Source organism: Hyaena hyaena, unplaced genomic scaffold (assembly GCF_003009895.1).
Source record: "Hyaena hyaena isolate Hyena2069 unplaced genomic scaffold, ASM300989v1 scaffold_768, whole genome shotgun sequence".
NCBI lineage: Eukaryota > Metazoa > Chordata > Mammalia > Carnivora > Hyaenidae > Hyaena > Hyaena hyaena.
The window spans coordinates 296,489-317,657 of NW_024081403.1; positions in this window are offsets into that span (position 1 = coordinate 296,489).

Below are 21,169 nucleotides of genomic sequence, written 5' to 3' on the forward strand. Positions count from 1 at the left end.
AAAAAATTTAAAATAGAAAAGACTAATCTTATAAAGTGTTGGCAAGCATGTGGAGGAACCAGAACTCATACCCTGCTAGTAGGAACGCAAAAGAGCCCAACCACTGTGGGAAAAAACTTGATTTTTTTTTTTTAAGAAAGATAAACTTACACCTAACATATGACTTAAGCATCTCACTCCTAGAGAAATGAAAATATATGTCCATACAAAGGCTTGGACATGAATGTTCATAGCATTTGTATTCAAATTTGTAATAGCCCCAAACTGGAAACATCTCAAAGACATAACCACAGATGAATGGATAAACACTTTGTGCTAATTGGTACAATGGGATACTAATTTGCAATAAAAAGAAATGAATAATTGATACATGCAATAAAAAAATATTAATAATTCGAAACAGAGTGAACAATTACTCCGAGTGAACCCAGCCAGACAATAAAGACAAATTGTATTATCCCATTCATATAAAAACCTATAAAATACAAGTAATCTACAGTGACAGAAAAATCAATGGTTGCCTGGGGAGGCAGTAGAGACGAGTGCAGTAGGAAGAAGAGAGAAGGGGCAAAGGGCCTTGAACGTTGACTCTCCTGTGCACAGTGACGACTTCGTGTGTAGCTACATATGTCAAGCTTATCAAAGTGTGCACTTAAGTATATACTTTCCATTGTATGTCGGTTAAACCACAATAAAGCTATTTAAAAATGCTTTTTAAAAAATCCCAATAGTAAGATTGCACCTCAAATTAATTATCAGGATCTCTGGGGATGAGACCATTCCAGAAAAGGTTTTAAGCCTTACCAGGTGACTCCAATGAGCAGCTAATGTTGAGACCCACGGTCATACAGAAAGACTCTAGGAAATAATCAAGGGAGAATGCCATCAGCTGTGAGGATACACTCAAAGGGAAATTAAGAAGAATCCACACGATCTGACTAGGAATCAGTTAACCTTACAGAGAAGAGATACAAGTCAAAAAAAGCTCTGACTCATTAGGTGGACAACATTAGCTACTCTGAGTTCAACTAATTCTTTATTCTGAAAATTACACAGAAAACCTTTGGGCAAGACTCTACCAGGAGGATTCTATTGACTCTCTGACAGAGTGATGAATGACTTATGTTCTATAACAAATTTGTGGAGCAGAAAACATACACATATATACACTTTGTTTCTATTTTAAGTTTTCCCAGGGAACTCTTACAAGAAAGGAAAATCATGGTTTAAGATTAAACCAGTTCCTTTACAACATAATGTAAGTTGACACAACTTTTATTTTTCAATTAAAAAAATCAAAGCAAAAAGTAAACATCTTCATTTCTCTTATTTTTTTTATGAGACATAGAAAACAATACAAACACAAATACTTTCTATTGAAAAACCTTGGAATTTTGAAGGATGATGAATGTTACTCAGACATGCAGGAAGAATACCAGGCTTTTTACCTGTAATCTCTGAGCTTCAGAACAACGTAGACAATTTAAACATCACATGCATATGTAAATTTTGGAAGAGAGAGAGGACAGAGCTTTTATCCACAAAGACATTGCTGACCTAAAAGGTAAAGAAGAGTTACCTCAAAACAAGCATCTTTAAGCTGATTTTTACTCAACAGACTCTATTCTTCCATTAAGAAACCATTTCCCTAGAATCTGGAGGCTAGGGTTTAAGTTTATAAGAATGCTTTTGTAGCAAATTCACTGCTATATTAAACCAAACCCACTGAACAGCTCCTATTACGTAGTTGTAAAAATTCCAGTTAACATAGCAAACCTTTTAGCCTCAATGGAGAGAAGTATTTAGGGATGATGACAAATCATCAGCTATTCTTACTAAGCACTTCCTATGTATAGTTCTCTGCTGGAGGAAAGCCAGGAAAGCCAGGAATCACAAAATTGGAAATTTTCTAACCAATTGTACCGGAGCAAGTGTATTAAAAGCCTTTGTCAACCATTTCTCCCACAAGGCCAATTCCTCTCTCAAGTAAATGGAAAATACACCACAATGAAGACCATAGAACCAGGTTTTATTTTTTATATATTTTTATTTTTTAAAATTTATTTTGAGAGAGAGAGAAGGTGGGGCGTGGGTATTAGAGAGAGAAGGAGAGAGAATCCAAAACAAGCTCTATGCTGTCAGCACAGAGCCAACTGCAGAGCTCAAACTCACAAATGGTGGGATCATAAACTGAGCTAAAGTTAGACAGTTAACCAACTGAGCCACCCAGGTGCCTCTAGAACCACGTTTTAAAGTGTATTGCTTTGATTCCACAAAGCACAGGGGAGTCAGAGGCAAGTATCTTTAGACAGAATATAAGTGCTGAGGTCACAGAGATGTTCAGCTAGCAAGAAAACAAAAACTCAAGAGTGTAGGAGGAGCAAAGCAGATGAACATAGGGGAAGGGGGAAAAAAAAGAGAGGGAGGCAAACCACAAGAGACTCTTAACTACCGAGAACCATTGAGGGTTGCCAGAGGGGTGTTGGTGGGAGATGGGCTAGATGGATGATGGATATTAAGGAGAGCGCTTGTTGTGGTGAGCACTGGGTGTTATATGTAAGTGATGAATCACTAAATTCTACTCCTGAAACCAATGTTACACTACATATTAACTAACCAGAATTTAAATAAAAACTTCAGACAAACAAACAAAAAAGAATTTAGGAAGAGAGTTGAAAAGGTTGATCCAAAAAAAAAAAAAGCTAATACAGGTTTGAAGGAAAACATGAAAATGCAGTATTTTCAGAACTCTCATGCCTTTCATCCATACAACTCACAGGAGGAGAAATTTACAAAATATTTTTCATCCCCCAGCAACACAGATTCTTTCCACATAAGAAATATCCCAGGTCCCAAAGTCAAGCTCCCATTTAGTGTTCTAGTCATAGCAGCCTCCGTAACAAATAAATCTCTCTGCATCAACACTATTATTCCATTTCCTTGGATGTTTCTTCTCACTCATTCTCAAATTTCTCTGATTGGTTAAATAAACATAATAATTATCTCACCATATGCATGTGTCATCTACCTTACTTCCACTCTAATGAGTATTAAGGCAAGGAAGGATTTTTGGTCATGAAGTCTGCCCCAGTGTTAACACTATCTTTGCTTGCATATTAATTTTGGTCCTTTTCTCAACTCTGGAAGACTCCACATTTAAAACATCTTATTGGACTGTCCTAACAGTGAATATTAAGAGGCAGGAAAGGAACCATATTTAAATAAGAATAGTATATTCTAGGCTCATGACCTAGAATGACAGATACAATAAAAGCAACTGACATTAGATAAACATTATATTCTTCCATGATTATAATTATAAATGTTCCAGAAGTAGAATTAAGGAGTTACTACTGGGATCTATGGCTTTAAAATGTTGCCTGATAAATTACAAGACAAAGATTAAATGACTTTACTCCTTGAGAATGACAGAGGCAATGCCTTGGGATTTAGATAGAAAGAAATTCATGGCAATCTTACAAAAACAGAACTAGGGTGTACAATCTAAAATAACTCATGATCTAGACTAACTTAAAATATATTGGGGAGGGGAACGTATTGGGAAAATGGGAATAAGTTCCATCCATTTATTTTTATAACTCCCTCAGTCAGTACAAATCATGATATAACACCTCTGCCAGAAGGGATCTATTGAAAATTACTGTGTAAAACAATGATCTCAGACAGTGGTTCTCAAAGTCTGGTCCCTGGATAAGCAGCATCAGCACTGCCTTGGCATTTGTTAAAATGCAAATTCTCAGACCCCACCCTATGCTCACTGAATAACAGAAATTCTGTGATAAAGCCTAACAATTTGTAGTTTAATAAGCCCTCCAAGTAAGTCTGATGTTCTCTAAAGTTGAGAACCACTAGAACCAAATCATTTTTCTGCTCTTGGTTGATTTCTTTCTTTCTTTTTTTTTTTTTTTTTGTCTTAGCCTGAAGTGGGAGTTAGAGACAGGTAGAAACTATATTTTGTAAAAGACTATGCCTCTCCGTACATTGCTCTACTTGTTACAGAAAACTGCAGTTATTAAAACCATATTGGGGGCACCTGGGTGGCTCAGTTAGTTGAGCATCTGACTTCGACTCTCACAGTTCATGGGTTTGAGCCCCACGTTGGGCTGTGTGCTGACAGCCAGCTCAGAGCCTGGAGCCTGTTTCCAATTCTGTGTCTCCCTCTCTCTATGACCCTCCCCTGATCATGCTGTCTCTCTCTCTCAGAAATAAATAAAACATTAAGAAACTTTTTAAAAAAATAAATAAAACCATATTGTCCATCTGATCCTTATTATTTCTTTGTCAAGAATTGAGGAAAATCTATCTTTTCCATCCCCACTAACATGGCCTTTGTTACATGAATATTTACCCCCACCATTGATCTGAGCCCCTCCTTCTTTGGTACATCCCCTATCACTACCTCTGGTAGTGTATCTAAAACATAATTTTGATCATTTCCCTGTTCCTGCCTTTTCAATGACTTCCCTTTCCCTGTGCTCTTGTCTACAGGACAACCTAAACTCCCTGTCATTTAAGGCCCTTCTTAACTACATCAAGCCTAAATTTCAGGACTTCTTGCTCACCTCGCCTTGCCAACCACTGTGTTCTTCCAGCACCATCTACATCCTTATTATTTCTGGAGTCAAGACTATTCCCAAATTCTCTTAGGTGCCAAGGTCTAGACAGCTACAGTAATAACATCTACCTACTGATGGACTTGTGGTCTACCTACTGACGGACTTGTGGTTCCACAGATTCTTTCTTCTTGGCAATTCTCTTCTGTACCTGTTCCCTCCCCTTCAGGAACTAAAGTTGTATCCGCTAATGTGGTCTTCTAAACTGGGGCAGAGGGAAAAGCCACAGGCAAGTGCTCTAATGCTATGCAAACTTTGAGGAAGACCTTATGAGGGAAGAGACTCTGCTCCTCTGCTAGTCTGTCCATGACCCATAACCCAACAAGTGGAAATTTCAGGTTCTTTGGGTAGAAAAGGTAGCAATAGTATTTTAGACCAGTGAGGAATACTTGGGCCTACAAACAGAATCTTTTGAAAAAAATTTTAATGTTTTTCATTTATTTCTCAGGGTGAAAAACAGTGTGAACAGGGGAGGGTCAGAGAGAGAGGGGGACACAGAATCTGAAGCAGGCTCCAGACTCTGAGCTGTCAGCACAGAGCCCGACGCGGGCTCGAACAAATGAGCCACCCAGGCGCCCTGCTTTGCTTGGGGCGCCTGGGTGGCTCAGTGGGTTGAGCATCCGGCTTCGGCTCAGGTCATGATCTCGCCGTCCGTAGGTTCGAGCCCGCATCGGGCTCTGTGCTGACAGCTCAGAGCCTGGAACCTGCTTCAGATTCTGTGTGCCCCTCTCTCTCTGACCCTCCCCTGCTCTCTCTCTCTCAGAAAAAAATAAAATAAATTTAAAAAACATTTAAAAATTAAAAAAAAAATCAGTCTGGTAGAGTACAAATAGAGTATAGGACCCCTTCAGATAGGTGCATTTATCATATCCCCTGAATTATCTAGGTAAATTCTAATTTCAGAAACTCTTTTCCACTGTCCCTATGAATTACCAAGTTTAGGTTTTTGCCATGTAAAATATAATTTAGACCTTGCATCACCTGAAAAAGGCATTAAAGTCCTTTGAGCTTATGTGGTTTAATTTTTCATTTAGAAAATAAATCTAAATCAAAGATCTTTTGCATAACACATAAATAATTCTATCTCTGAGATCCACATAATGTCAGAATCAGAAAAGCATTTGAGGAATCTTCATTCCCCAATGAGAACAACAGAACAACCTCTCTTTAACCTTTTTTAAGTCATCCACAATTTGGGCATATGAATTCTTATGAGTGTCTGACCAAAGATGAATATGCTAGAAAAATGGCTTTCTAATTTGCAACTAGAAAGAAATTGGCACTAAACTCAATGGCTAGTGTCACTTTCCTCCATTCTGTCTCATACCAAGATGAAAGTTGGCAAGGATTTTATTTCCTGCTGCAAGTTTTAAACTCTTCAATTTCTCAGTAATTCTATTGACAGGATCTAATGCTGATTCCACTCTAATGTAATGATGCTGGTGCCTGAAAACCACAAGATCAACCAGGACTGAACTCATGTTTTGTCTGCACGCTAAGTTCCTTTCTGATCTGGACAATTATTGTTGATATCCATCAAATGAATGATAATGGCTCTTGGATCAATGGCTATTGTTTATTGTTGCTTTTGAGTCTAATTGACCTTTTCCTTTAATATAAAAGGAAGTTTTCTAAGAGGGAAATCAAGAAAGTGAGAGAGAGAGTGTTGATAAGAAATCATGAAAGATTAATTCACGATATTTCTAAGACCATTTGAATTCAAATTGTGATCAATATCATAGTTCCTCGGCATATATTACAGGTATTTTATTTAATCAGTATTTAAAGTAATAGCAAACTTATAGTCTGGATTCTATGAACCAAGTATTTTCACTCAAAAAAACCCATCATCATATCAGAAACTTAACATCACTCAATCTGAAATCCACTACATAAAGTGAAGAACTATGTCAAGTATATTTTTACAGTTTGCAGTTTACTCACAAGTGAAAGTCTTTTTGTTGCCATCATGTCTTCCAGATTACATCAGAATTTTTGACTATGGAGAGAGATCAAAAGGAAATATAGCTCTAACATCTTTGTAATGTGCATAAAAGGACAATGGCTATGTCATGTGATGAATGTAGTTATCCAACATAGACGATGGGGCTGATACAAGAAGAGGAAGTAGCCTTAAAGTAAATGAAAGTATAATGCTTACAAAGCTTACAGACCTGTAATGCTTATGATATTCACACACACAATACCAAGATACTAAACAACATCTTGATCAAAGAAAGAAAATTCCAGCAGGAAGAAAGCAACTCTAAAATAAACTAATATTTTTGGGGCACCCAGATGGCTCAGTCAGTTAAGCATCCGACTTCGGCTCAGGTCATGACCTCGCAGTTCATGAGTTCGATCCCCACATCTGGTTCTGTGCTGACAGCTCAGAGCCTGGAGACTCCTTTGGATTGTAAGTCTCCCTCTCTCTCTGCCCCTCCCCCACCTCTCAAAAATAAATACATATTAAAAATTAAAATAACTCAATATTTTACTTGTAATTTCTTTTAAAAATTATAGATATACCTTGATGAGACCTATGCTTTTTAAAACCCTTTCTTCCTTTCCTTACCCACCCATGTCTCACAACACCTTAGCTTCTCTCTCAGCCTACTCTCTCCTGCTTTCTCCCAAACTAATCTTACAAGTTCATCCAACATGGTTCTGCGCCCTCACTGCTTCCCTCCTGATGCTGTATATCAATCAACAAAACTCAGAATATCTCGTCTGTCAAAGCAAGACTCTTTGAAGAATGTGGGAGGAGAAAAGTGCAAATAATCTGCTGTGGTCTGAATGTCTGTGCCCCCCTATTTCCCCCAAATTCCTTATGTTGAATCCAGGGTGATAGTATTGGTAGGTAGGTCCTTTGGAAGGTGATCAGGCCAGGGAAGAGCCCTCGTGATGGAGATTGGTGCTATAATAAGGAGACCCTGGAGCGCTAGCTCTTTCCTTCCTCCTGAGGGCACAGAGAGAAGGTTCTATCTATGAACCAGAAAGCAAGCCTTCACCACACACAGAATCTGGTGGCACCTTGGAATTGGACTTTCCTGCTTCTAGAACTATGAAACAAAAATTTCTGTTCTTTATAAGCCACACAGTCTACAATATTTTGTTATAGCACCCCGAATGAGCTACAACACTAGCCAAGTCAGAATCCTGCTTAAAGGTTAGGGGATTCACCTATTACTCATTTCCCTCATGTATTGATCTAAGCAATTATCCAAAATACGGTATCAACACCTATTTTGTCACACTTTGGCTTACTTTCACCCGAGACAAAGGGAATTTACAGTTACCAAAACAAAACTAAAATTTACCCACTATTAAGTTAAAACTGCATAAGTTAAACCGTTTTTAAGAATATGGGGGGAAGATATTTCCAACTTAGACAATAGAAATGTGTTGCAGTTGCAAAATGCTGGTGAATTATTGTGACAGATACTTCCCCTTTACTCAAAGTCTTGCACTTGATAGTTTCTTAACACATTTTTGATTAAACTTTCAAGTTGTTTTCCTTTCCCAAGTATTTCAAGTCCAGCAATTCTCTTAAACAACAACAGCAGCAACAACAACACAACAACAATTCTTTAAATGTATAAGATTTAATGAACTTGGAATTGTTTCCAACACTCTAATTGCCCTTCCATGGTACCTGTGTATTTAAAAGAGATTTATATAGGGACGCTTGGGTGGCTCAGTTGGTTAAGCATTCAACTCTTGGTTTCAGTTCAGGTCATGATCTCAGGGTTCATAGGTTTAAGCCCCGCATAGGGCTCTGTGCTGATGGCACGGAGCCTGCTTGGGATTCTGTCTCCCTCTTTCTCTCTGACCCTCCCCTGCTGGCTCTCTATCTATCTCTCTCTGAAAAATAAATAAATAAACATTAAAAAAAATAAAAAATAAAAAGATTTATATAAACAGAAGATAAACAACTGCCAATAGGGGCCATGTGTTTTTAGAGCATCTTTACCATAGGAAGTAGAAGACAATCCAGTAAACCATTAGTGACACATCAGCTGAAAGATGATGAGTAATGATCAGAATATGTTACTAAACACATTCCATTGTACTCTAATTCTTCAGAGAACTCACCCATCCTCTCTAACTCCTACTACTCTGTGCAGATGTGTCTACCACCCTGGCCCCACGCAGGTGCAAAATGAGTCACTGATTTTCACTTGTCCAAAACTGAATATATGCCAGATAAAAGGAAAATCTCTAGGCTAAAATGGATTCTAATAAAAAAATGCAATTTTTAAGGGAATCTACTTCAATTCCTTTCAGAAGAAAAGATTCAGAAAGATAATGCAATTTCTTTTTTAATGTAGAAAAGAGGAGATGTTGACATCCTATCTTGGTGAATTTTCTAGGGCTATTTCTCTCCTTCCTTTTTCCTGTAGCCTGCTCCATGTCCCCCTCTTCATATTGGTATGTCACATTGTTTCTAAAATAAAATCAGGGGGACATAGGTGGCTCAGTCAGTTAAACGTCTGGATCCTGATGTTAGTGTAGGTCATTATCTCAGGGTCATTAGATCGAGCCCTGTGTCAGGCTCCATGCTGAGGGAGGAGCCTGCTTGAGATTCTCTCTTCCTCTTTTCCCTTCCCCACTCATAGATGCACAATCTCTCCCTCCCTCTCTGTCTCTCCAAATAAATAAACAAACTTTAAAAAATAATAATAAAATAAAATCAGATGAAATGTTAAGGTCAATTTTTTTCTGTGTATAAGTGAGACCTGCTGCGTTTTTGGTTTGTTTTTTACAGTACACTATCTTTTTTTTTTTTTTTTCAGGAGTAGATTTTAGTGATTCATCACTTACATATAACACCCAGTGCTCATCCCTACAAGTGTCCTTAATAATGCCCATCACCCATTTAGCCCATCCTTCTACCCAACACCTCATAGCAACACTAAGTTTGTTCTCTATATTTAAGTCTCTTAGGGTTTGCCTCCCTCCCTGTTTTTATCTTATTTTTCCTTCCCTTCCCCTATGTTCATCTGTTTTGTTTCTTAAATTCCACATATGAGCAAAATCATATGATATTTGTCTTTCTCTGACAGATTATTTCACTTAGCATAATTGTGGAGTTATTTCTAGAGAGTGTACTGTAAGTCCTGGAGGGTGAATTGGGTGATAACTGAAACATCAGCAATGTTCTGGTCTCAAGGCTGTTGAACACGATAGCACTATGATATACAGAGCCCCATGATCCCCCAAAGGACAGTTTAGGTGTTGTAACACCTGCTGTAATTCCCTGACATTCCTTGAAGCCACATGCTCTCCCTTCATGCCTTCATGTAGCCACCAGATATATGTCTGGCTAATGTCTAAAGATCCCTTGTGCTCTCTTTCCTTGCTTGATATTCCCTGATACTTTTATCTAATGCAATATGAAATAAAGGTTATGTGCATGCTGCTGCTTCACTCTCTCTCTCTCTCTCTCTCTCTCTTTCATAGAGGCAGCCCTGCACTGTCTGGTATCCGAGAACTTTTCCTTCAGTGCGTGGCCACAATAATACATTTTATTTTCATCCACACTGTTGCAATGCTTCCCCTTTAAAAAGGATAGCAAAATGCTGTACTGCCATTCATTCACTCATTCAACAGAAATGTGTTAAATGACTACTGTGTTCCAGGTTCTGTGTCAGACACTGAGGACGCTTGATAAAGAAAGTAGTTAAGATTTCCAAAATCAATAGCACTGACATTGTAATGGAAGTGCTAAGCCAGGGGTTCACAAACTATGGCCCATGAGTTAATCCTGGCCCTCCATCTTTTTGTAAATGAAGTCTTGTTGGAACACAGCCATACCTATTTGCTAGAATAACTTAGTTAAGCACTGGCGGTGCTAAAAATGCTGATAATATCTATTCTCTGGTCCTTAATGGAAAAGTATGCCAACCTTTGAGCTACACAATATGTAAATAAATGGAGTGGGAGGCAAGATGGCGGAGAAGTAGGGAGCCCTGTGCATTTCACTCGCATCCATCTCTCAAACAGAGAAGGCCTGAAGCCATAGGACACTGAGCCGCAGGAGTTAGGGAAGAGAAAGAGACAGAGTACACTGGGAAGGCAGCCTCCCAAGTGCATGAGTGTGAACTGGGGAGGATAAAAGCGGGCCAGGACCAGAGACCTGGAGGGAGGGGAGGGAGCCACCCTCGCGGGCAGCCACGGTGAGTTTAGGGGAAAAGAAAGAGCGGCTGAAACTGCTCATAGAACTGTCCCTGGAGAAGAGAAAAACCTCAGCTTGAAAGGAGAGTGTTTTTAGTTCTAGCTGAGGGCTGAATTTGAACTGGGTGCCCCCCTGGTTTGACCTCTGGCGGCTTGGAGGGGATGGATTTGAGGCTTCGCCGCCCCCCCCACCACAAACCCTCCCAATCCCAAACAACCCTCAGCATTGGGGAAGAAGCAACCTTCGGGACTGTGATTGGGGAGGTATCACTAAAGTGCGCAGACTGGGATGGGGAAACGGGGCGGGCTTGGGATATAGAAAAGAGCCCACCATGGATGCTACACCCTCAGCACAGGGAGATCAGACCCAAAAGAGTGATTTGCAACACCTGGTTCAAGAAGGGACTGGGGCGCTGCCACTTTTCCCCCCACAACCACCAAAGCCGGGCCTCAGGGAGCAGCCTTTGGAACTCAGTAAAGGCTAAGACCTGCCTACACCAAACCACGCCCATCCCCACTAGAGAGAGCTGCCTTTTTTTTTTTTTTTTAACTGAAGCCCAGGGCAAGATCAACATGGATGCACTGCCGTGATTAATTCTAGATCAATTCTTTCTGTTCAGATATATTCTCCCTTGTCTCATTTGTAAACTTTCACTCTACTGGATGGGGCACTCTGGTCACTGGTTTGCTTAAACTGTCACGTTTAATCCATTCTCTAAATGTAGATTCCATACCTCAACTGCTACCTTTTTATCACTCTCTCTCTGGAGTAATCAGACTATATAGTTTCTCTGAGTAACATTATCTTTGTTTCTTTCTCCTTGCCTCTAACTATATTCTCCGATTTCTCCCTCTGAATCAAGCCTGTTAGTCTCTCTGTCTGGTCATTTCATTTCCAATTTCACTTCCTCCCTGCCCTGTCATTTCTCTCTTTGTATATGCTCTTTCATCAGCACAGCATACATCTGGCTTTTTATTTGTAGCTGTCCTTTGCCTTTGGGTTTTTTCTTGTTTTTTTTTCTTTTCTTCTTTTTTATTTTATTTATTTTTATTTTTATTACTTGTCTTCCCTCCTTCCTCTTTTTTTTTTTTCTTTTTGGTCCCTTCCTTTTTTTCTTTTTCTCTTTCCCTTTCAGTTTCCATGTTTGTTGGATTTGTCTGTGCATTTGTGTGCCTTTGTTCACTGTATGTTTGTCTGTCTGTATTCTTTTCCAGGGCTATCCAAGAAACAAGCCAAAGTACACAGGGTGGAGAGTCCCAAATACCACTATGAATAGGGAAATAAAATAACCAAAGTCTCAACAAGAGAGACCAAAAGACACTATTGAAAGAACACTTCCTGAATGGACAGGCCCTGGACAGTCAAAGAGCCTTCTTTGATACAGCAGTACTCGCAGGTGCAGATTGCATAACAAGCTTTTAAAACTAACAAGAGAAAGAAAGCTAGCGAAAATGACATAACAGAAGAACTCTCCTCCAAAGAAATGACAGCTAAAGAACTCTGCTCAAAACAGATATAAGCAACATAACTGAACAAGAATTTAGAACAATAGTCATAAAATTAATCGCTCGGCTTGAAAAAGGCATGGAACATCAGAGAAACTATTGCTACAAAGACTATGGAGCTTAAAAATAGTTGTGATAAATTAAAAAATGCTATAAATGAGATGCATAATAAAATGGAGGCATCCAATGCACAGATTGAAGAGGTAGAGAGGAGACTAGGTGAATTAGAAGAAACAATTATAGACAAAGAGGAAGCTGAGAAGAAAGAGATATAAACTGATCCAGAAACATGAGAGTTCGAGAGCTGAGTGATACAATCAAATGGAACAATATCCATATCATAGGAATTCCAGAAGAGGAAGAGAGAGGGAAAGGCGCTGAAGTAGTCCTGGAACAAATTATGGCAGAGAACTTCCCCAACCTGGGGAAGGAAACAGACATTGAAATTCAAGAGGCTCAGAGGATTCTCCTCAGACATAACTTGAATTGATCTGCACGACATATCATAGTGAAACTGGCAAAATATAAGGGCTAAGAGAGAATTCTGAAAGCAGCTAGGGAGAAAAGGGCCCTAACATACAAAGGGAAACCTATTAGAGTGGTGAAACACCTATCTACTGAAACTTGCAGGCCAGAAAGGAATGGCAGGAAATCTTAAATGTGATGCACAGAAAAAAATATGCAGCCAAGAATCCTCTATCCAGCAAGCCTGTCATTCAGAATAGAAGGAGAGATAAAAGTTTTTCCAAATAAAGAAAAATTGAAAGAATTTGTCAGCACTAGACAAGCCCTTCAAGAAATCCTGAAGGGGACTCTCTGAGGGAACTGTTGCAAGGAACGCAAGATACTAGAGACACTACCACAAGCATTAATCCTACAAAGTACTGAATGACTCTAAACCCATATATTTCATTAATAACACTGAATGTAAATGGGCTAAATGCTCCAATCAAAAGGATAGCAGAATGGACAAAAAACCAAAATCCATCCATTTGCTGTCTACAAGAAACTCAGTTTAGACTGGAGGACACCTTCCGACTGAAAGTAAGGGATGGAGAAATATATATCATGCTGCTGGAAGTCAAAAGAAAGCTGAAGTAGCTATACTTATATCAAACTGGACTTTAAAGTAAAGGTAGTAACAAGGGATGAAGAAGGGCATTATATAATAATTGCAGGATCTATCCATCAGAAGAGCTAACAATTATAAATATTTATGCACCAAATATGAAAGCACCTAATTACATAAAACAATTAATCACAGACACAATCTTATGGATAAGAATGTGCTAATAAAAGGGGGCTTTAATAGTCCACTTACAGCAATGGATAGATCAACTAGACAGAAAGTCATCAAAGAAACAATGGACTTGAATGACACATTGGACCAGATAGATTTGACAGATATATTTAGAACTCTACATCCTGAGGCCATGGAATTCACTTTCTTCTCAAGTGCACATGGCATATTCTCCAAGGTAGATCACATACTGGGACATAAAGCAGCCCTCAATAAATAAAAAAGAATTGAGACCATACCATGCACACTTTCAGATCACAATACTATGAAACTTGAAATCAACCACAGGAAGAAGCCTAGAAAACCTCCAAAAACATGGACGTTAAAGAACACCCTACTAAAGAATGAGGGGGCCAATCAGGAAATTAGAGAAGAAATGAAAAAATATATGGAAACAAATGAAAAGTAAAATACAACAATCCAAACTCTATGGGATGTGACAAAGGCAGTCCTAAGAGGAAAGTACATTGCACTCCAGTCCTATTTCAAGAAATCAGAAAAAGCACAAGTACAAAATCTAACAGTGCACCTAAAGGAACTGGAAGGAGAGTAACATGAGCACCCCAAACCCAGTAAGAGAAGAGAAATAATAAAAATCAGGGCAGAAATAAACAATATAGAAATGAAAAAATAAAACAAACAGTTGAACAGATCAAAGAAACCAAGAGTTGGTTTTTTGAAAAAATAAACAAAATTGACAAACCTCTAGCCATGCTTCTCAAAAAGAAAAAAGAGAGCAACCAAATAGACAAAATCATGAATGAAAATGGATTTATAACAACCAACCCCTCAGAAATACAAGCAATTATCAGGAAATACTATGAAAAATTATATGCCAACAAACTGGACAACTTAGAAGAAATGGATAAATTCCTAAACACACACTCACTATCAAAAGCACGTGGAAAGAGAAAAATCTAAACAGACCCATAACTAGTGAAGAAATCGAATCAGTTATAAAAAAATCTCCCAACAAATAAGAGCCCTGTACCAGATGGCTTCCCTGGGGAATTCTATCACACATTTATTTTTTTTATTTTTTTAAAAATGTTTTATTTATTTCTAGGAGAGAGAGAGAGAGAGACAGCGTGAGCAGGGGAGGGTCAGAGAGAGAGGGAGTCACAGACTGAAACAGGCTCCAGGCTCTGAGCTGGCAGTCAGCACAGAGCCCGACGCGGGGCTCGAACCCGCGAACCGCGATCTCATGACCTAACCGAAAGTGGGACGCTTAACCAACTAAGCCACCCAGGCGCCCCTCTACCAGACATTTAAAACAGAATTAATACCCATTCTTCTCAGGGTATTCCAAAAAATAGAAACTGAAGGAAAACTTCTGGACTCAATTTATGAAGTCAGCATCACTTTGATTCCCAAGCCAGACAGAGACCAAACAAAAAAAGAAAACTACAGGTCAATATTCTTGATGAATATGGATGCAAAAATCCTCAACAAGATACTTGCAAATCGAATCCAACAGCACATAAAAGAATTATCCACCATGATCAAGTGAGATTCATTCCTGGGTTACAAAGTTGGTTCAATATTTGCAAATCAATCAATGCGATACATCACATTAACAAAAGAAAAGATAAAAGCCATACAATCATGTCGATAGATGCAGAAAAAGCATTGACAAAATACAGCATCCCTTCTTAATAAAAACCCCCGAGAAAGTCGGGACAGAAGGAACTTACTTAAACATCATAAAAGCCATCTATGAGAAACACTCAGCTAACATCATCCTCAATGGAAAAAAACTGAGAGCTTTCTCCCTGAGATCAGGAACGTGACAGGGATGTCCACTCTCACCACTGTTGTTTAACAAAGTGCTGGAAGTCCTAGCATCAGCCATCAGACAACAAAAGGAAATACAAGTCATCAGAATTGGCAAACAAGAAGTCAAACTCTCACGGTTCGCAGATGACATGATACTCTACATAGAAAACCTGACAGACTCCACCAGATGCCTACTAGAACTGATCCATGAATTCAGTAAAGTGACAGGGTATAAAATCAACGTACAGAAATCGGTTGCATTTTTATACACCAACAATGAAGCAACAGAAAGAGAAATCAAGAAACGGATCTCATTCACAACTGCACAAAAAAAAACATAAAATACCTAGGTATAAACATAACCAAAGATATAGGAGATCTGTATGATGAAAACTATAGAAAACTTACGAAGGAAATTGAAGAAGATACAAAGAAATGGAAAAACATTCCATGTTCATGGGTCAGAAGAATAAATATGGTTAAAATGTCATAACTACCCAAAGCAATCTACACATTCAATGCAATCCCAATCAACATTGCACCAGCATTCTTCTCAAAACTACTACAAACTATCCTAGAATGTGTATGGAACCAAAAGTCCCCGAGTAGCCAAAGTAATATTGAAGAAGAAAACCAAAACGGGAGGCATCACCTTCTCAGACTTTAACCTCTACTACAAAACTGTAATCATCAAAACAGTATGGTATTGTCACAAAAACAGACACATAGACCAATGGAATAGAATTGAGAACTCAGAATTGGATCCCCAAATGTATGGCCAACTAATCTTTGACAAAGTGGGAAAGAGTATCCAATGGAAAAAAGACAGCCTCTTTAACAGATGGTGCTGGGAGAACTGGACAGCAACATGCAGAAGAATGAAACTAGATCATTTTCTCACACCAGACACAAAAATAAACTCAAAATGGATAAAGGACCTGAATGTGAGACAGGAAATCATCAGAACCCTAGAGGAGAAAGCAGGAAACAACCTCCTTGACCTCAACCACAGCAATTTCTTACTTGACACATCCCAAAGGCAAGGGAATCAAGAGCAAAAATGAATCTCTTTTTTTAAACTATTTTTAAATGTTTTTAAATTTTTATAATTTTTAAGTTTTAAAAATTAAAAATAATTTTAAACTAAGAAAAAAATTTTTTTAGTTTTTTAAAATATATTCTTTTATTTTTTTGTTTTTTGTTTTTTTTTTACAAATAGTTTATTGTCAAATTAGTTTCCACATAACACTCAGTGCTCATCCCCACAAGTGTCCTCCTCCATGCCCATCCCCCCCCCCACCATATCCATCAGTCCTCAGTTTTTGTCAGCATTCAAGAGTCTCTTATGGTTTGCCTCTCTCCCTTTCCCCCACCATTTCCCCCCTTGTTCTACCCCTTATTCCTCCGTCAAGTTCCTCCTAATCCTCCTATACGTGCAAACATATGATATTTGTCCTTCTCTGCCTGACTTATTTCGCACTAAGAAAAATTTTAAAACAATAAATAAATGAATAATAAACATATAATTACAAATGGTGATAGGCATTATGAAGGAAGCAAAATGTTAGGAGAGAGGAAAATGGGGTAGGGGGTGTTGAGCTGCTTTGAAACAGTGATCTTCCTCAGATGGTGACATTTAAGCTTGGGGATTAAACGATGAGACGGGTCAATAGGACAAAACACAAAAGAAATGAGAAAACCAAGCAAGGAGAAGAATATTTAAGAAGGAAGTAACATTGAGCTATGGAACAGATCAGTTGAGTTAAAATCCTGTATCCAACAGTTACTAAGGGAATAGCCTCAGGGATCTCTTTGTGTCTTGGTTTCTTCATCTATACAATAGACCTAAGAACAGTCTGTATTTCACTGTAAATGTAAATGTATTAATATATGTACAGTGCTGAGGACATTACCTAGTACATAATAAGCCTTCAAAAATACTAGTTACTACTATTGTTATTAATATTGATCTTGTCACTATCATAATTCATATTCAAAACATATTTTGTGACTAACAAGATCTTGGCATGATCAAGGAATCAATAAAAGAAAACTATGATAGGGGAACCTGGGTGGCTTAGTCAGTTGCATTCAACTCTTGATTTTGACTCAGGTCATGATCTCACTATCGTGAGACTGAGGCCTGGATGGGTCTCTGCACTAGGCCTGGAGTCTGCTTAAGGTTCTCTCTCCCTCTTTCCTTGCCCCTCCCCGGCCTGTGCTTTCTCATTCTCTCTTTCTCTATCTGAAAGAAGAAGAAGAAGAAGAAGGAGGAGGAGAAGGAGGAGAAGGAGGAGAAGGAGGAGAAGGAGGAGAAGGAGGAGAAGGAGGAGAAGGAGGAGAAGAAGGAGAAGAAGGAGAAGAAGGAGAAGGAGAAGGAGAAGGAGAAGGAGAAGAAGAAGAAGAAGAAGAAGAAGAAGAAGAAGAAGAAGAAGAAGAAAGAAAGAAAGAAAGAAAGAAAGAAAGAAAGAAAGAAAGAAAGAAAGAAAGAAAGAAAGAAAAAAGAAAGAAAGAAAAGAAAATTATGATGGATTGAAGTGGACAAAAGAGAAACAAGAGACAAAATAGAAGAGGTAGACATGGTTCATAGTTAATTGTATTTTTTTTAAGCATAATGGGAAGTCACTGAAGGTTCTTAGGCATGAGAGTTGCCTATGTTTTGTAAAGAGCTCCCGATTGCTTATGGAGAATACATTGAAAGAAGATAGGAGTAGAAGGGAGAAAAGCAATTAGCATGGTACTGTAGTAGCCCATACAAGAAATACCAATGTTCTAGAAAGGGAGCTGTGGAGATTAAGAAAACTGGATCAATTCAAGATATTTTTAGGAAATAGATTCAGTAGAATTTGCCAATGGATTTAATATGGTTGGCGAGGAAGAACAAGGACTCAAAAATGCTTGTAGACTTCAACTGCAAGCCACTAGGTGGGTTGTACTATTATTAGCAAAGACAAGAAAAAATGAGAAGGCGGCCTGGCTGTGAAGTCGAGGTTTCAGCTTCGGCTACTTTAGCTCTGCGTTGCTTGTGTGGCATCCAAATAGAGATACTAAAAACTTAGTGGGATATCTGGATCTTAGTGGCCTATTACAACAAGTTTATTTTGATTTTATGATATACATCTAATGTGGGGTGGCAGGAGTTCTGCTTATTGTATTCTCTCAGAGTGTTAGTCAGCTCAGGCTGCCATAACAAAGTACCATACACCAGGTGGCTTGAACAACAGAAATGTATGTTCCCACAGTTCTGGAGGCTGGAAGTCTGAGATCCCAGTGCAAGCACAGTCATGTTCTGACGAGAGCTTTCTTTCTGGCTCACAGATGGCCACTTTCTCAATATTGTCTTCATGTAGTGGAGAGAGAGGGTACTTGGGTGTCTCTTATAAGGACACTAATCCTATCACATCAAGCCCAGTCTTATGACCATATTCAACCTTAATTCTTTCCTTAGTCCAAATATGGTCACAGTGGAGGATTAGTGTCTCAATGTATAATTTGGGGGAGAAGGGAGACACAATTTAGTCCAAAGCATACAAAGGACATGCTGATTAAAGCTTAATTTTATGTCTGTTTCTACAATCATAGCAGCAATGGGAAAAGAGTGTGACAGATGACAAATTAGTTTACAAAGCTTGTCCCAAGAAGTTATACACATCAGTTTTTAACCACCAAAGGAGACAATCCAAAATGAATCCAAAAACCCAATTCATAAGTAGCATCAAGCTCAAAATTGAAGATCTATGCACCAGGTCCACAATTGGCTCCTCATGATCTAGAAACAAAAGAAAATTTCTCGATTCCATCGCAATATGCAATGGTGGAAAAGGAATAGGAAAATCTCAACAGGCATTTTCATTCAGAAAAAAAGAGAAAAAGAGGAGACACACAGGAAATATTTGTCTCTGAAAAGCCCAAAATCTCACTAGGCAGATATTTTTGAAAACTCCTTATCCTGGGATTGAGAAATATTTCTATTTTTTTAAGTTTTTTTTTTTTTTAATTGTGTGAGAGAGAGTGAGCGCAAGCAGAGGAGGGGCAGAGAGATGGAAGAGAGAGAGCATCCCATGCAGTCTGTCAGTGCAGAGTCTGACTCAGGGCTCAAACCAAGGACCATGAGATCATGACCAAAATTGAGAGTTGGATGCTTAACTGACCAATCCAGTCACCCTGAGGAATACTTCTAGATGGGCCCCAATCCTGACAGAGATTATTGTTCTCTGTGACCCATGATTCCACTCTTGGCGGAAAGTTCTCTTACTCTGTCCTCCTCGATTGTAGCTGAAATGATCAGTGGATAATGTGTCTCTCAGGAGATGACAGCTTTATTAGACTGTTCCTGCCTGTGATGGTTGGTGGCTTTTAGTCCAGATTTGTGACTGTTTTCACATTAAATATTTAGGCATTTCTTTTCTTATATGCATTCCTTATTAATTTGATTCAAGTCAGATCCAGATGCCACTAGCCACACATACAGTTCAGACACACTTTTTAAATGGGCTAGTTTTCTTTTTTCCTTGCCTTGTTCCTTCTTTCTCTCTAATTGACGGCTAGAAATATCGATCAACTCAGTTTTAGAGAGAGCTGTACCTTTCATGTCTTCTATTTAAACAATTATGTCTTTTTAAAAATTTTTTAATGTTTATTTACTTTTGAGACAGAGAGAGAGAGAGCATAAGCTGGGGAGGGGCAGAGAGAGAAGGAGACACGAAATCTGAAACAGGCTCCAGGCTCTGAGCTGTCAGCACAGAGCCCGATGCAGGGCTTGAGCCCACAGACTGGGAGATCATGATCTAAGCCGAAGTCATACACTTAACCAATCGAGCTACCCAGGTGCTCCAATTTTATCTTTTTGAAAGGCATTTTTAGGTCCCACAACCTTAACTGAACCTTTCTGTTAAATTATCTTACTCTACTCAGAGGTTTAAACAGTGGTTGTGACAGCTCTACCTTTGATTTAATTCTTGCCTAAGGCCATTTCAGTCAGTCTTTGTTGTTCAAAGTCCTTTTCATTTGTACATCTTATTGGTTGGAATTATGAAGAAATTTCAGGGTCCTTACCTGAAAGTCCCTGAATTTCTTTATTCCTATTTCCTTTTTTCTTGCAAAAGAAAACAAAAAACAAATAAACAAAAGTCTAATTTTTTTAAGTTCATTGGTTTCCCGCAGCACTCTGTTAAATGCAGTCAATAATAACCAAACTATGAATGTTCTATTTCCAGCCTCTTTTCCATGAACTATAATTCATTGGATATATTATCTGCCTTCTGAATTTCCACAGGCAAGAGTTACCAAATGTTTTGCACCATAACTTAACCCTTCCAGCCTCCAGGAACACCTCCACTACCCAGGAGCTAAGTCAATACCAAATAGTTAGACTTCCCTTTCTGACAACTCATGATTAATACCAGTTTCAGTGTGAGGTAGTCTAGGTGGTGTTATAATAATCAATCACCAAAAGAATCTTAGAGGCTTATTACAACCAAGTTTAACGGAGGATCACAGGTTATGTACAAAATGGGATGACAGGATCGCTCTATTGGTGGAAACATTCAGGAACATGTGGACATTCAGGAGTGTGCATTCAGGAGTGTGCATTCTGATGCTTACCTCCATGATCACTGAGATCTCGGAAAGACAGTGTCACAATCATGTTTAGGCTCTTAAGTCTTCCTACTGAAAGTGACACATGACATTTCTGCTCTCACTTCATTGGCCAAAACAAATGACTTGGCTACATCTTCCATTAAAGGAGGTAAAGAAGGAAGATCCCACTATGTCC